The sequence below is a fragment of the Columba livia genome, chromosome W (genome assembly GCF_036013475.1).
Source record: "Columba livia isolate bColLiv1 breed racing homer chromosome W, bColLiv1.pat.W.v2, whole genome shotgun sequence".
Classification (NCBI taxonomy): Eukaryota; Metazoa; Chordata; class Aves; order Columbiformes; family Columbidae; genus Columba; species Columba livia.
Window position 1 is genome coordinate 12,540,869 of NC_088641.1, and position 16,868 is coordinate 12,557,736.

At 43.5% G+C, this 16,868-nt stretch overlaps 1 long non-coding RNA gene across 1 annotated transcript; it reads right to left on the minus strand.

Moving 5' to 3' along the window:
* Positions 1-9,611: 9,611 nt before the first annotated feature.
* On the minus strand, positions 9,612-15,883 carry LOC135577121 (uncharacterized). Its single transcript, XR_010468712.1, has 2 exons — positions 15,191-15,883; positions 9,612-12,121 (listed from the first exon to the last, which is right to left on the minus strand). It is a non-coding gene; the product is annotated as an uncharacterized LOC135577121 (long non-coding RNA).
* Positions 15,884-16,868: the final 985 nt, after the last annotated feature.

Here is a 16,868-nt window from a genome sequence, read left to right on the forward strand (position 1 = left end):
AAAAGGTGGTTCAGTTCCATGTAAAACGTTATGAAACTTGCTTATGAGGGAACTAACATTTTAAGGGTTAACTAAGCATATAATGGGTGCCTACTAATGAACTAACACTTTAAGGCTTACCCACACAATAAATGCTTAGTTTAGAGCTTTATGTTAAGAAGAACAGAACCCCATTGAATGCCAAGATAAGAAGTTTTACTGCACCTAGCTGTAAACTTGAGGAGACAAGATAACGAAGATTTACAGCAAAAGGGGGCGCCAGTCTGGTTTCATTCAACTTGGCAGCTTGGGTCCCAGTCAATTCAACATAATGAGCCAAAGGTAAAAAGTTCACTGTGATGAAGCTGAAGGAGCCTTCATCCAAAGACCCCTCCTCAAATTCACCAAGTGGCACTGCGCAGGCACAACAGGGGAGGTTCTATGGAAATGGTTCTCTGAGACTCATTTTAATCAGAAGCGGGGAAAGGTTATGAATATGTATAGGCGTTCCTGGGGTCATTATGAATATGTAATACCTTACTGTATTTAAGCACACTTCTTATTGTTTAAAGGTGTGCATGTTGGGCGGAGTGAACCCCCCGCGCACCCAGCGCTGTTTTGCTTATGCTCTAATGAACACGTGTTTAAGGAATACAAGGAATTGGATTAAATGTTTTTTATCCATAGAAAAAGCGTAAGTTATTTATTTCAATTGGTGACCCCGACATGATAACCTTGGATACCTCTGTGTTACCTCAGGTTCAAGGGAGGCGCCCCACTTTAATAGTGGCCCTTGGACTCGGGTGTGCGGAGAGCTACCAACGTTATTCAAAATTAAAGCATAAGCAAAATAATTGAGAAGAATTGAGCTCACTCCCCCTGAATGCTGCAGTTTACCTGTAATCCAGAGTGCACGAAGGTCCCGACGGGAAAAGTGGACTGTAAGTACCGCCAGGTCGGGTAGGTCCTGATGGGAAAAACGGACTGTAAGTACCATCAGGTCGGGTTATGTGATTGTGTGATTGGTGTTGTTTGAGACGCAATCTGGTTGCGAAGTGAGTGCAGAGTCCTTCTAAATGCAGTTCCAACACCCCGCGAGGGGCTTGGCCACTGAAAGGACAAAGTGAGTGAAGCACTCCCTCTGTGTTGTGGGTTTGAGCCCCACGTTGTAAGCTAGTTGTAGTGGGTTTGATCCCCATGTTGTGAGCCAGGTTTCGTGGGTTTGAGGTTCCTACAAGAGGTCGAAGGGGAGTGACCTGCCGGAGATACCCCCCCTTGACAGTCCCTTGGTGGGGGGGGTCATGTTAGAGTTTTGGACCCCCAACAGTCCCTTGTGGGGGGGATCATGCTATAATTCTGGGATGAAGAGAAGTTCACCCAAGGAAAAAGCAAAGGATAAATGGACTCAAGGAGTGGACCCCCCAGTTTGTAACAAAATCCTGGGGAGATATAAGAAAGAAACTAGAAAAACTCGAAGAGATAAGGAGAAACAAAGAGTTAACTCATCCCTCATCCCATCTGTTGGGACGGGACAGTTTATTTGGTGTCAGAACTGGGATATTCTGTGAGAAGCGGTTTGGGGGGGGATAGGAGCCAGAGGCTCTAAAGGAGGACGGATCGGTCTGTGCTGTGTTCTCCGGCAGTAGGTCATGGCATCCTGGGTCAAGCCAGGCCTGGACTGCTCCCTGATATTGAGTTTGCTGAAAGATTATAAGGTTTGCCAGAGTCCTGAGAGTCTTAGGTGGGCTTCTGGACATTGGTCGTCTCCAGATATTGTAACTGAGCAAATAAGGGACTTGGCAAAAGAAAGCAGATTTGAGATTTCTGCTGTTTTGGAAGCAGCATTGATAGCTGCCCCGAAAGACAAGCAAACTGAGCAAGAGATCATTAAATCACTGTAGACAGATTTACAAGCAGAATGGTTTGAACTTCAGCAAGCGGAGAGAGAATTAGCTGATAACAAATGAATCACAGAAAAACTTGCAGAACAGTCTGCAAGATGCCTTTTAGTACTAGCTTTTTTTCTTTGTGGGTATCTTTTTGAATGTGTTGCAGTTTCGTAAGTCTTTGCCTGTTGTATGGTATAGTAAGATCACAGATTGATCCAAAATGTACATTTTGTGACGATGAGCAATTTGGCTCTTGACTGTGTGAATGTGGTGATGGGGTTTTGCGTGTGATAGCCATTGCTTTTCTTTCTGGCATGCGGGCTTTGTTCTGGCATCTGGACTTGCACGGCTCTGTGATAAGCTGTGTCTCATCTCGGTGTGCTGGATTTGGCTCTTTTGTATGCGCACCGGATGGGGGGGTCCTGGTTTGGGGATGGCGGTTGTGGCGCCCCAGATGAGACACTGATAAAAGCCTTGCCCGGTCCAGCTTGCTGCTGCGGGGGTGGTGCGTGCCCATGGGCTCCAGCGCGCACTGACCTGTTTTGTCAGGGAGACCCAGCGGTGCCTCCACCTGGCTGAGCAGTGAGTGGTTCAAAGGTGCAATGCTAAAATTGAGATATTGTCTTGAAGAAGTGTAATTGTGATCTGTTCGCATATTTGAACTTGGTATTTGGTTTGTGTGTCTGAGCTCAGTATTTTAGTTAGTATATTTAGATTTGGTACTAATAGAATTTGTTTGGGGAGATAATTACAACATGAGAACCGGTTCCATTATTAAAGTACCACCTTGCTCCCCCTTAAGATGCATCTGTACACATGAGAGAAAATTAGTGGGGGAAGTGCTTTGAATGTGAAATTCTGAGTTAGCTGTATTGCAGCTAGTGTTGTTCTGTGGATAGACTGATTTGGATCTAAAATTGATGTAAGGGATTGATGCTTAATACGCTGCTTATTGACATCTGTAAGAAATTACAAAAGGTAGGAGCTGAGGGATGTAACTATTGCTCAGCTAATTGAAATTGCATATAAAGTTTATAGACGCAGGAATTAAATGAAGAGAGAAAAAGGGCAAGAGGAGCCCAAGCCTGTGCCTGGCAGCTTCCCCTTGATAAGCTGCGGCGAGAAGAAAAAAAAAAAAAAAAAAAAAAAAGGGGGGGCGGGGAGAGCGGCGGCTGCTGGAGCTGGAGCTGCAGCTCCTCTCCTCCGGGCTCGCCGGCCGCGGGGGATGAAGCCGGGGGGTAGTCGCTGCCTGGCCCGTTCCTGCTGGGCTGCTTTGTTGTGTGTAACGCGTACAGAGCACGCGGATTTCCCCTTAGATATCCACCTTCTGACCCAGGTTCAGAAGTAGGAATTCGGCCAGTAATAGAGAAATTCCTGCAAATAGGGTTATTAAAGGAGTGTGAGTCCAATTACAACACCCCTATGTTGCCTGTCCTCAAGCTAGATAGGTCATATTGGGTGGTTCAGGACTTATGAGATATAAACAAAATAGCTGAGGACCTCTACCCAGTGGTAGCAGACCCATACACCCTTCTGAGAGTACACCTAATTTGACTTGGTTTATCGTTTTAGATTTGAAAGATGCTTTCTTTTGCCTCCCTCTCCATGAAGCTAGCCAGACAATATTTGCATTTGAATGAGAGAACCATAAAAATAAAGGTAAAACCCAGCTCACTTGTACGGTGTTGCCACAAAGATTCACGAATAGCCCGACAATATTTGGAAATCAGCTTGCTAAAGATTTTGAATCCTGAGAAGCCTCGTCTGATGAGAGACAGATGCTACAATATCTGGATGACATTTTAATCGCTACTAGAACCAAGGAGACATGCGTGACCTGGACCATATGGACCAGAAACACCTGCAATGGAATAAGGAAGCCACACGAGCCTTTAAGGAACTTAAAAAGGCTTTGATGTCAGCCCCTGCTCTAGGACTCCAATACGTGAGTAAACCATTTTTCCTATTCTTTCACGAGAAACAGGGAATAGCCTTGGGTATATTGGCACAGGATCTTGGCCCATATCGACGAGCAGTGGCCTATTTCTCTGAACAGTTAGACGCAACTGCAAAGGGGTGGCCTGGATGCCTGCAGGCAGTTGCTGCAGTGGTACTGAATATACAGGAGGCCTGGAGATTTACCATGGGTCAGAAAATGACTGTGCTAGTATCCCATACAGTGTCTAACAAGACGGTGTAGAAATTATCGTCACTAACGTTGTCAACCCAGCTTCTTTCCTCAGTGGTAACTTTGGAGAACCAGTTAATCATGACTGCCTGGAGACCATCAAAGCAACATCATCCAATTGACCAGATCTAAAAGACATTCATATTGAAAACTCTGACAACTGTTTTATGGATGGAGGGTTGTGCATGTGCACAGAGCAATTTGGAAAGAAAAGGGACTTTCGAACTCTCAAAGCAAACATATCAAACGTGCAGAGGAGATGTTGAAACTATCGGAAGTAGTTAAACTTCCTAAGAAAATGGCAGTCATGCATAATAGGGCACACCAGAAAGTGAGCTCGGAATCAGAAAAGGCTGGTGGACAGAGAGGCAAAACAAACAGCTAAGCAAAAGGTAAAAATAGAATGTGCTCTAGTCCTTGGGGGACAGGTCTCTTTAAAAGTTAAGCCAGAGTATACTAAAGAGAATCGAAACTCATCATAGATTTAGAGGAATAATATAATAAGGAAGGGTGGGTTCACACCCCTCAGGGAAAATTTATTGTCCCCTTTCATGCAGTTTGGCCTTTAGTAAGGGAAGAACATAAGAAAGGATTTTGGGGAATAGAACCACTATGCAAACATTTGATTAGGGAAACAGGAGCTAGAAATTTGTCTGTCACTGTAGAACAGGTGACAGCAGTGTGATCTTTGCCTCCAGACTAATCCCAAAATATGCCCAAGCTAGAAATGGGTCAAATGGGGAAGGGGAATGGGCCTGGACCACAATGGCAAATTGAGTTTTCAGAACTCCCAGGAAAAGGGGGGTACCGATATTTGTTGGTATTAACTGATACTTTTTCAGGCTGGCCAGAAGCATTACCTACCAGGACAGCAAAAGTTTAGGAGTCTTTTGCAGAAAACTTTGGAAAACTACAGAAACAGCGGTTCGGACTGCAGAGAAAGGATGGACACATGCGTCTCGAGTTAAAGGAACCCTGACGGAAGAAAGAACCTGGAAAGTAACTCAAGGATAGGGGGAATTGAAATTAACATGGGATCGGTGATGTAACTACTATCAGTATTGTTCATATGAATGTCCAGTATAAATGAAAATCTGAATGTTTTAATAGTTAAGCATGTTGGACTAAGTTGTATATGTAATTCTTTTATCTGTATTTGATGTTTAGGTTATAAAGAACTGTGGTATAAGCATATCCACAACGGGAAATTACCAACAGGATTGTGTAATAAGCATTTAAGAATAGAAGATAAGGAAACCAAAGCTAGGTTGAGAATTCTAACAGTCACTGGAAGAATACAAAAAGAATAGTGAAGAATGATGGGAGATATTTACTAAAGGGGTGTATGGGGATTTAGAGAGTCCACCAATGATAGGAAGAATAGAGTGTAAGAAGAGAAATCAAATTTCATGTTGTCCTGTTGCTCTTGGGAGGTGAAGGCCAAGAGTTTGGAATACAATAAAAAGTCATCACCTAACGGCAAAAATAGGAAGGCAGGGACACTACCCTTGCTGCCGAGAAGATTATGAACTCGGCTGCCAGCTGCAACCTGGTAGGCCAGAGAGGCAGAGGGTGTAGAAACTTGGACCTGATCCTCTTGCTAGGAGTGGTGACTTATTGTTCCCAACTTAGCCTGGCCAATCCCTGTACCAAGTGCTATGAGCACGTGAGAATAGGACGACTGACACAATATGTTCTCAATTATCACACTCATATTAATTCTGGATGTTATGATAGAACAAAATTGGAAAATGTGAAATCCAAGGGCAGAAGTTATGGGTAGCAACTAATCTAGGGAAAGGTGGACTCGGTGTAGGCTCTGTCTCCTGCCCTAGGGGAGAACAGAGTATCTGTTTTTCACAAACTGGCATGTGGGGCTATTCAGATGGAGGGGGAGTGCAAGATCAATATAAGGAGGAGTTAGTTAAGAGTGCTACTCATGAATTGAAAAGAAGGCAAGAGAAACAGAAAGTGGTACAGAAAAGCGGTGATTGGTATGAAGAAATAAGGCAAAAAGACAAGGGATTACAATTACCAACAGTAGGGAAAAACCTGTTTATAGATCTTCTGGAAAAGATAGCCCGGGAATTAAATGTCACATCATGCTGGATATGTGGGGGGTCTCAAATGGTAGAACAGTGGCCTTGGAGAGGAAAGAGTGTAAGCCCAGAAGGATTACTGGTATGGAACAGAACTCATGTAACTCGGGGAAAAAAGACCAGAAGGATGGGTATTAAGTCACTTAATAATAGGGCAGATATGCATATCAAGGGATGATGGTAAACTGGATTTTACTGAATACATTGGGCAAACCCCTTGTAAGTTAGTGTTACGAGTAAATTCATCAAATACCTCTATTCCTCCCACTTGGTGGCCAGGTCCACCTAATGGATATTGGTCTCGAAATTGTAGCCTGGGAAACGAAACAATATGCTGGAAGAATCGAAGCAAAGCAAATCCTTTTGAGGAAACTGGGGATTTAAGGAGATATTGGCAGAATCCTGGCTCTACCGATGTAAACGAACCATGGAAAGCTCCTGATGGATTATTTTGGATATGTGGGAATAGAGCTTATAAGGAGTTAATGCCTAAATGGAGAGGGTCTTGTACAATAGGGATAATTCAACCAGCATTTTTCCTTTTACCAAAGGAAAAAGGGAGTCATCTGGGGAAACCTCTGTAGGAAACTTTAAACAGAGAGAAGAGGGGTTTAATAAATGTCCCCATAGGAGGAACACAAACTTGGAAAGATGATGAATGGCCTGCGAAAAGGATAATTGAATACTATGATCCAGCCACCTGGGCCCAAGATGGAAGCTGGGGATACCATACCCCAATATATATGCTAAACCGAATTATCCAGTTGCAAGCAGTGGTTGCAATAATAAGCAACTGGACAGCTGAGGCACTGAATCTTATAGCAAGACAATTGTCTCAGACCAGGGCTGCAGTGTACCAAAATCGGGTAGCCTTAGATTATCTTTTAGCTGAAGAAGGGGGTGTCTGTGGGAAATGGAATACTTCTGAGTATTGTTTGGAAATAGATGATAATGGGGAAGCTATAATGAAAATAGCAGAGGAGATAAAACGAGTTGCACATGTACCAGTACAGAAATGGAATTCTATACTTACTAGCCATTGGTGGGATAACTTATTTGGGGGAGCCTTCTGGAAGAAAATAGGGTTCATGATAGTATGTGCATTTCTGGGTTTACTGTTTGGACCATGTATGATCCCGTGCTTTATTCGGTTAATACATTCAGTAGTCCAAGGCATGCAAATCTCAGCTATGCCTATAGATCCTGAAATGGCAACAAAAGGAATAGGGTATAAATTGATGATTTTGAAAGATAACACCAAACTGGACCTAGCCGCCGCTAGGCAAGTACTACCTAACTTTGAGGCCAAAGCACGAATCAATAGGATAAAAAGAAAAAGGGGGAATTGTGAAAAATGCAGTTGTGATTCGTGCTAAGATGTTTAATGTTTACAGATAGAACCAAATGAGGCACGGGCTCTGAACTTGGAAAAAGGTGGTTCAGTTCTATGTAAAAAGTTATGAAACTTGCTTATGAAGTTATATTGACAGAGGGAACTAACATTTTAAGGGTTAACTAAACTTATAATGGGTGCCTGCTAACAAGCTAACACTTTAAGGCTTAGTCACACAATAAATGCTTAGTTTAGAGCTTTACGTTAAGAAGAACAGAACCCCATCGAATGCCAAGATAAGAAGTTTTACTGCACCTAGCTGTAAACTTGAGGAGACAAGATAACGAAGATTTACAGCAAAAGGGGGCGCCAGTCTGGTTTCATTCAACTTGGCAGCTTGGGTCCCAGTCAATTCAACATAATGAGCCAAAGGTAAAAATTTCACTGTGATGAAGCTGAAGGAGCCTTCATCCAAAGACCCCCAAAGACCCCTCCTCAAATTCACCAAGTGGCACTGCGCAGGCGCAACAGGGGAGGGTCTATGGAAATGGTTCTCTGAGACTCATTTTAATCAGAAGCGGGGAAAGGTTATGAATATGTATAGGCGTTCCTGGGGTCATTATGAATATGTAATACCTTACTGTATTTAAGCACACTTCTTATTGTTTAAAGGTGTGCGTGTTGGGCGGAGTGAACCCCCCCGCGCACCCAGCGCTGTTTTGCTTATGCTCTAATGAACACGTGTTTAAGGAATACAAGGAATTGGATTAAATGTTTTTTATCCATAGAAAAAGCGTAAGTTATTTATTTCAGAGCCTTCATCCAAAGACCCCCAAAGACCCCTCCTCAAATTCACCAAGTGGTACTGCACAGGCGCAACAGGGGAGGGTCTATGGAAATGGTTCTCTGAGACTCATTTTAATCAGAAGCGGGGAAAGGTTATGAATAGGCGTTCCTGGGGTCATTATGAATATGTAATACCTTACTGTATTTAAGCACACTTCTTATTGTTTAAAGGTGTGCGTGTTGGGCGGAGCGAATCCCCCGCACACCCAGCGCTGTTTTGCTTATGCTCTAATGAACACGTTTTTAAGGAATACAAGGAATTGGATTAAACGTTGTTTATCCATAGAAAAAGCGTAAGTTATTTATTTCAGGTACAGAAGGTGCAGCAGATAAACCGGTGGAAGACGGGGTTTTAGCTCTCCAATAGTGACATAAATACATGTTCGAGTATCAGTCGAGGTAATTATTAAAGGTGCAGCAAATAATAACAATGGGGATCTACAGTGTGCATACCCGTGGCTCACCAAAAACTATGCCAGAGCCGTCCCTGACTCCGAGAAAAGTATACACTTGCTTGAATCTGGCAAGGAATTATTAAAGTTTTACACGTGCTTATATTTAAGCACGGAATAAGCACCTACGATCCTGCGAGGAATTATTAAAGAGAAGTTTTATCACTCACCCACGAGGCTCGGTGGGGGGGAATCCCGGTCCCGGGAGATTACTTTAGGCAACCATCCTGCCTAAGGGGGAGGGCTCTCGGCCGCAGGACTTGACCCGCGCTCCAAGAGGTCCACACAACGGGTGGCAAAACCTCGGCGGGAGGGGTCCCGTTTTTAAAGTCTTGTCAGATCTGACTGTGGGCATTCCAGAAGTTTCTCTGCACCCCCACTCTGGCTGTGGGGTGCCCTGAAGCTTCTAAGCACCCCCACTCTGGCTGTGGGCACCCAGCGGCTCCTTGGCGCCTCTGCGCCCCCACCCCTTCTCTCTCTTAACGACCCTGTTCAACGGGTTCTGGGGTCAAAACAAAAGAAGCTGTTAACCCCATTGCAGGAGAGGGGGGAGGGGAGATGTGTCTGCACCTTCCATATCGAAGGAAGGGAGAGGGAGAGAGGGGGGTGTGCATCTGCCACACGCCCATTCAATAACAGCCTGTCCAGTAGGAGAATGTGGAATACCTGTGACATGCAAAACACCTCATTACTAAAAAAAATATTGCGCAGTTCTGGCAATGTAGCCAGGACTGTTGTCAGTTTTAATCTCTTGTAGCACACCCAGCATAGGAAAGCAGAGGGTCCAGTGGCGCTGAATGTTATAAATAAGAGCCAATAAATCGATTCTGCGTCAATCAATCGATTTTATTTAGCAAGCGGTAATTAGGCAAAACAGCGCTGGGTGACCGGGGGAAGCTCAGTTCCACCAACAGGCACACCAAATCAACCTTTCGTATGTGCTTATATACGTTATGCGTTCGTTTACGTGCTGGGAATTTCCGCCTCTGGAACTTTTGTTATCTGTTGCAACATCCCAGCGCTTTGTTATCTGTAACACCATCTGGGAGTCCTATTATCTGTGGCACCATCCGGGAGTCCTGTTATCTATGACACCATCCGGTAGTCCTGTTATTTATGGCATTGTCTTTAACTACTACTACAAGGTTCTACAAAACATAATCAAACTCGCACAAGCACAGTTACTGCTTACAATAATATACATAATACAATTGAATCCTACTCGATTTGTTCAACATTAAAAATTTTGACCATCACTTATTACAATTCCCCCCCTTTTTTTTTTTTTTTTACTCATTTATTTGTTGATCAAATCGAGTTACCGCTTTTTGGGCTAGTAAGGTCATTTCAGCTTCTTCATCAGTTCCATGTTTTTGTAGCAGCATAAGGTGTACCCGCTCTACACGGTTTTTAACTAGTCCAATAAATCGATTTAGGATACATCACATCTTCTTGATGATATAATATCCTTGGAATGATAGTAACTGACATGCAATACTCTCGGGAACTGTTAAACACTTTTAAAGACACACATGGAGTAAGTCCCATCCTGGAACATATCCATTTTGTTCTATTCGGGGGAATAATATATCCTGTGGTTTTATTAAGGCTTGGTATGATATTCCCACAAAGTGGTCTCTTGGAATTTGGTACTTTACCTGTACAAGTCCCTATTCCAGTTACATGTTGCATAGTTATCCCTCTTTTCTGCTTTTCCCAGGGACATTGAATAGGCATAGACTCCTTGTTTATGGTATACCGACGATTATCCCGTATAGCTTCATAAAAGGGTGGATTAACATTATAACACAACCAGCAACCCATGGTTAAGTTGGGTTGAGTATAGTTTAGAGTTTGATAAGCAGCCAGAATAATTCCCCATAGAGGATTCAAAGATTCCGGGGCTTCAATATTCAGAGATTTCAAGGCTTCAGTGACAGTTTCCTCTATTACTATTATATTCTCCTTCTCTACTGTCTTTGTCTCCCTACCTAGAGGGGTCGGTTTAACTTCTTTCTTTATGAGAAACATGCTTCCTCTATCAGCACCCGGTCGATAATATCGCATTCCCCAGGTTTTTCTAACAAACCATCCACTATGTTCAGGGTTTGTTATGTTAAGGAATATATATTCATACTCGCCATCACTGTCCCGCTCGTTTCGGTTGCGAGGATAACCGAGTTTTAGTCGGCGGCCTTGGTTCGAAGGAGGAATGCATCCTACAGGTCCCCATCCAACCTTTAAGAACTTATCAGTATTTGCCGGAGGAATTGGCCAGCTTGAGGCAATCATTTCACACCCCCAGTAAGCGCAGTAATAGTGTCCTGGAGTATTACAATACGAGGGCCTTGTGCTGGGGCACATATAAAACCCCATTTTGTTAAGGCATGGCTCAATCTGAACTAATTGGCATAAGGTTACAGTAAAAGAAGGTGACCCTGATGTGGTCTGTTGTTGTATTATCGTTTGGTCCTCCCATCGATAGAGGGTCCATTTAAAAAGGTTGGTGAGAACTCCCCTGCTTTATTGCTATTATTACCGGTAAGGTAAGGAGGATTAGGGAGAGCAACCCGGCCCCTGGCTGGCTGAAAATCAGCCAGTGGAGGTTCATTTTGTTGAGGGTTGTTCTGCTTAAGGAGCTGCTTTATTTTAGAAGTCTTCGGAGGCACTTGCCAATCCCCACAAGGATACCCCTCTGCCTTGCCCTGGGCCTACTCTGTTGCTTCAGAGTAGCCGGATAAGTTTTCTTCTCGGCAGCAGTTGTAGTCTTCAGGGGACTGCCTCCTGAATTCTCTCCTTGTTCTGTCACAACCCACTTTCCAATATTGAACCCAATAGGGCTATTTTCAAATACAAGGGTTTGGCCACTGTCCCGAATCCTCACAGGGTTTGGAACACTTCCTGTATCTTTTCTTACCAAAACGCTTCTTACACTTCCTCTTGGTTATTTCCCAAATGTCTGGACTTATCAGTGATTATTAATATCCTAATGGTGTCTAAGGTTTGTTTTTTTTTTTCCAACACTCATTACACCATCGTTCAACATAAGGAAACTTTTTTTTTTTCACTGCTGTATCCCGCACCCGTGACACACACGACATACCCACGGATTGCATTGCTTACATACAGGACATGCTATGTGCGACTTATGTAATTCCTTACAATTGTCCATAAAAAGCCTAGTATCCAGGGCTATGCGCCACGTGTCTGTTTCCTCTTGAAGGTCAGCTTCAACTCATCCAGTTTCCCAGTGACTTCCCAGTCTGTGTGCAGTATAGGACCTTTTACTCGACTAGCGTGTGTCCATCCTCTTTCCGCGGTGCAGACTGTGATATCTGTGGTGAGTAAAACAAGGAAAGGTCCCTCCCAGGACGGGTTAGTGATGATTCCCTCCATGTTTTTATGAGTACTTGATTTCCTGGTTTGATACGATGTATTGCTATATCTAAAGGTGGTCTCTAGACCACCAGACCTCGCTTTAACAGTTCTTACGAAGCCACACAAGCACAAAAGGGCCCGCGGGACTTCACCACACAACGCAGGAAGAAAAAAAAAACAAAGAACATATGCGGCAGGGACAACACCTCCCCCCCACTCTGCTCGGTCCCCTGGACAGGAGAAACGGCACAGGAGCCACAAAGTGACCTTGGACAGGTGCCACTGTTCACTGATCAACCAACTGCAAGTCTGGTTCGTGCTGCCAGAGATGCACTTTGCAGACCTACAAAACCCAAGAATTTGCCCCAAATATTTCTGCATAGCACAGCATCAAACACATCTTAGTATCTTATTCAGTCTGGAATTCACACCTCAATCTATTGCGATTATGGAAGCTACTGAAAAGTCAATGAAAGGGGTTCTATGAGAGTTGGTCCCCACACTGAACACTAAAACACATGTAAAATAAAAGGGGGCAAACTTCCAAGTCACGATTAGGGACGGTGATAGGTTCGACTTTTTTTCAGATTCACCTCCCATTAAAGCAAGAGAAAAGTGCAACTTTGCAGCATGTTTGTTCACGTCAAGTTTTGCCTCAAGAACACATTTTGCAGTAACAAAATATGGTCTATAAAGTTGCAAAGTGCACAAGCTGAAGGCACAGAGTACAAGCACATAGGAAAACAGATTTCAAAATACAAAGTAACAAAAAAGAAATCTGGTATTTAAAACTCCCTGACAGAAGATACATTTATATGGGACCAACTCTTAAAGGTGACAATTTTTAAACTAATGAACAAATATTGCACAATAACAAAGTTTTATTCTTATTAAGTAAAAGCTCCCGAAAATACCTTGAAGTTTAAAAACTAATACACTGACGTGTTAACTAGTTTTAAGAATGTCCTTAATATTAAGAAAAGAGTGCAAAAAGGATTCTTCCATTCTAACACTTTTTGGAAACTGCTGATTCCAGCTGCCCATTTCTTTTATTACCAGCAATGCAGCTTTCTTAGCTTCCTCATCTGCTAAATTATTCCCTCTTATTTGCGTGGAGGTTCCCTTCCAATGGCCCTTTACATAAACTACCGCAATTTGTTTGGGCCCTCTTAATGCCTCCAAAGTTTGCGTTATTAAGGTCTCATGTATTAATCCTTTACCCTGAGAATTCATCAGTCCCCTCTCTTCCCAAATTTTTCCGAACGTGTGAACCACCCCATATGCATATTTAGAATCTGTAAATATTGTTCCTCTCTTATCTTTTAACAACTGTAATACCCTCAATACTGCGAACAGCTCACAAGCCTGCGCTGACCATCCTGAGTTAAGGGGACCTGACTCCTTAGTTGTCCAGCTGTTTCCATCTATTATAGCGTATCCTGACTTCCTTTTCCCATCCACTACCCGTGATGATCCACATAAAAACTCCTCTTCTTCTTCTAAATCCTCTCTTACCTTGGTATAGTTTTACTTTCAATTCCCGATCTTTTATTTCTAAACTAATTCCCAATTCGACCATTAAATCCCTTCCTAATAGGTTATATTCAGCTTCAGGCACTAATAAAAGGGACCCTATCCCTATTCGGCATGGGGATTCTATTTCTACCCCTTTAATTACTAGTACAGAAAAGGGGTCTCCTTTTGCTCCTATTACTTCTATTTTCCCCGAAGATGGAGCACATCCCCGGGGCACAGTTTGGACAATAGATCTTTCTGCCCCCGAATCTACCAGGAATTCCATTTCCTGGCACTGGGGACCTAACTTTAATTTTATCAAGGGCTCTGTTGTTTTAGGAGTCCCCAGCAGATAGAGCCCCTGACACCCCTACTCAGCATAATACATTTTCTCATCCTGTATACGTTTCCTACAGCTCCTTCGCATATGTCCCTTCCTCTGACAGTAAAAATATTCGATTTCCTTCAAATCCTTCAGTCCGACTTGACTTCCCTGAGGTGGCCCATTCCCACCTATGCGTGGTGGCCCTCCCTTCTGTGGAGCCATCCTCTGTACCTCTCGAACTGCCGCTACTAAAATTTTAGCTTGCCTCTTCTGAGTCTCTTCCTCCCTTCTCACATAAACCTTCTGTGCTTCCCTTAGCAACTCATCCAACCCTTTCTCTTGCCAATTTTCCAATTTTTCTAACTTTTTTTTTTTTTTTTTTTTTTAATATCCGGCCATGACTTCGCCACAAACTGTGTTTTTAAAAGAGCTTGCCCGACCGGTGTCATAGGGTCTATACCGTAATAAAGCTGCAAGCTCTTTCTTAGTCTTTCTAGCCATTCTGTGGGAGTCTCATCTTTCTTTTGTTGTTCTTTAAAGGCTTTATTTATGTTCTGCCCTTGAGGGACAGATTCCTTAATCCCTTGGACGATTATAGTGCGGAGATCTCCCATATGGCCCCTGTGTTCCGGGTTTTGATTATCCCAGTTAGGGCGCTGCTGGGGCCACTTAATGTCAGCACCCGGCCCTTGTTGGTGCCGTTGGTAAAGATTTAGGGCCTGACAAATCCAATTCTCATATGACCCAAAAATTGGCCAAAATAAATGATCTGGTCTAATCTGCTGGTTTCCCCAGCCATGCATGCAATAGTAAACCATCTTTTCCCTATTTTTGTTTCGCGTGCTAGACCTCTCCGTGGGTCCCTTCCCAGTGAACACAAGGCCCAATGAGGATTCTCGGGGAATATCTGGCAACCTCTCTGTGGGTCCCTTCCCCATGAGATCAGAAGGCTTGCCCTTCTTCTGTCCCATCTTCCGGAGTGTCTTCTTTTCACACACACACACGCACCCCTCGTTCGTGGCTCACGCCCTCGCGGGCTATGAGAACCGCACTACTAGAGAGTCCCGCCCTGCCTTATGGCAGGGTCCACACTCACTTCGCTTCCTCCCCAAGCGGGGGGGGCGTCTCGTTCATGCACACTCCAGGATACCCACCCCAACCGAACGGAATCGCTTTCTATACTTACCCTCCCTGGGGTCTTCGTCCGGTTCTTCGTGCACAAAGATTTAAGGGGTTCAATTCTTTTGCCTAATTACCTAAATTTAGGGTTCGGAGGTTAAGGTTTCAGGGCAATCCTCTGTCCACTCCAGGGCCGTCTGAAAACGGGACGGGGCGCCTCCCTGAAGTTTAAGAGTCCCTCCCAGAGATCCTTAATCCGAGTCACGGCACCAAAATTTGTTATAAATAAGAGCCAATAAATCGATTCTGCGTCAATCAATCGATTTTATTTAGCAAGCGGTAATTAGGCAAAACAGCGCTGGGTGACCGGGGGAAGCTCAGTTCCGCCAACAGGCACACCAAATCAACCTTTCGTATGTGCTTATATACGTTATGCGTTCGTTTACGTGCTGGGAATTTCCGCCTCTGGAACTTTTGTTATCTGTTGCAACATCCCAGCGCTTTGTTATCTGTAACACCATCTGGGAGTCCTATTATCTGTGGCACCATCCGGGAGTCCTGTTATCTATGACACCATCCGGTAGTCCTGTTATTTATGGCACCACCTGGTAGTCCTGTTATTTATGGCATTGTCTTTAACTACTACTACAAGGTTCTACAAAACATAATCAAACTCGCACAAGCACAGTTACTGCTTACAATAATATACATAATACAATTGAATCCTACTCGATTTGTTCAACATTAAAAATTTTGACCATCACTTATTACACTGAACATCCTTGCTTTTCTCGCTAGTGTGAGTGTAATAAATTTCGACTTAGTCTTGTAAGTAACAAAAGTTTTATTTTTAATCAAGCAATAAGCAAAGACAGCGCTGGGTGCGGCCTAGAGACCTCAGTCTCCCTTGCAGCACGCGCACACAGCTAACTCAGTTCTCTGGTTCTTATAGTCCATCTCTGGTCCACAGCTTCCGGGTGTGACTTTTCACTCATGTTGAAGGCTCTCACGGTGTGCCTTGCACCATGTGAGGTTGACTGCTGAGTAGCCAGTTTCCATCGCCTTACTTTGGTTACTTACGAGGTAAATACATCAAGCAGGACAAAGCAAGTAAGCATACAAACACTTCTCAGAACTCAAACAATCATCTCCAGGAGCTTTAATGAACAAACATTTCTGCTTGTTACAATTCCCCTTTTTTTTTTTTTTTTTTTTTTTTACTTATTTTGTTCGTTAAAGGGTTGCAACTCTTGACCACTTAATACTAATAATTCGGTGTCGTTTTGATCATGCAATTTCTCATATTTTGCCTCAATCAACATCAAGTGAGCGGCTTCTAGTCTGCCTTTCACGATCGCTATTACTTTATTTAAGATACAAGGTCCGAATGTTAATACTAGGATTAAAAGAATCAGTGGTCCTGCTATAGTGGATAGGAGGGTTGTAAGCCAGGGTGATTGTCTGAACCAGTTCTCATACCAGCTCTGCCGAGATTCATATTCTTTTTTTCATTTTTCTATATTTTCTCGTAGTTTATTCATTGTGTCTCTTGCTAGTCCTGTGTGATCGGCATATACACAACACTCTTCCCTTAAAGCCGCACAAAGTCCTCCTTCCTTAAGAAATAGTAGGTCCAAACCTCGTCGGTTCTGTAAGACTACTTCAGACAGAGATCTTACCAATTTTTCTAGCGCACTTATAGATTGCTCTATCCTTAACAGGTCCTCATCAACGGCCACTCTTAG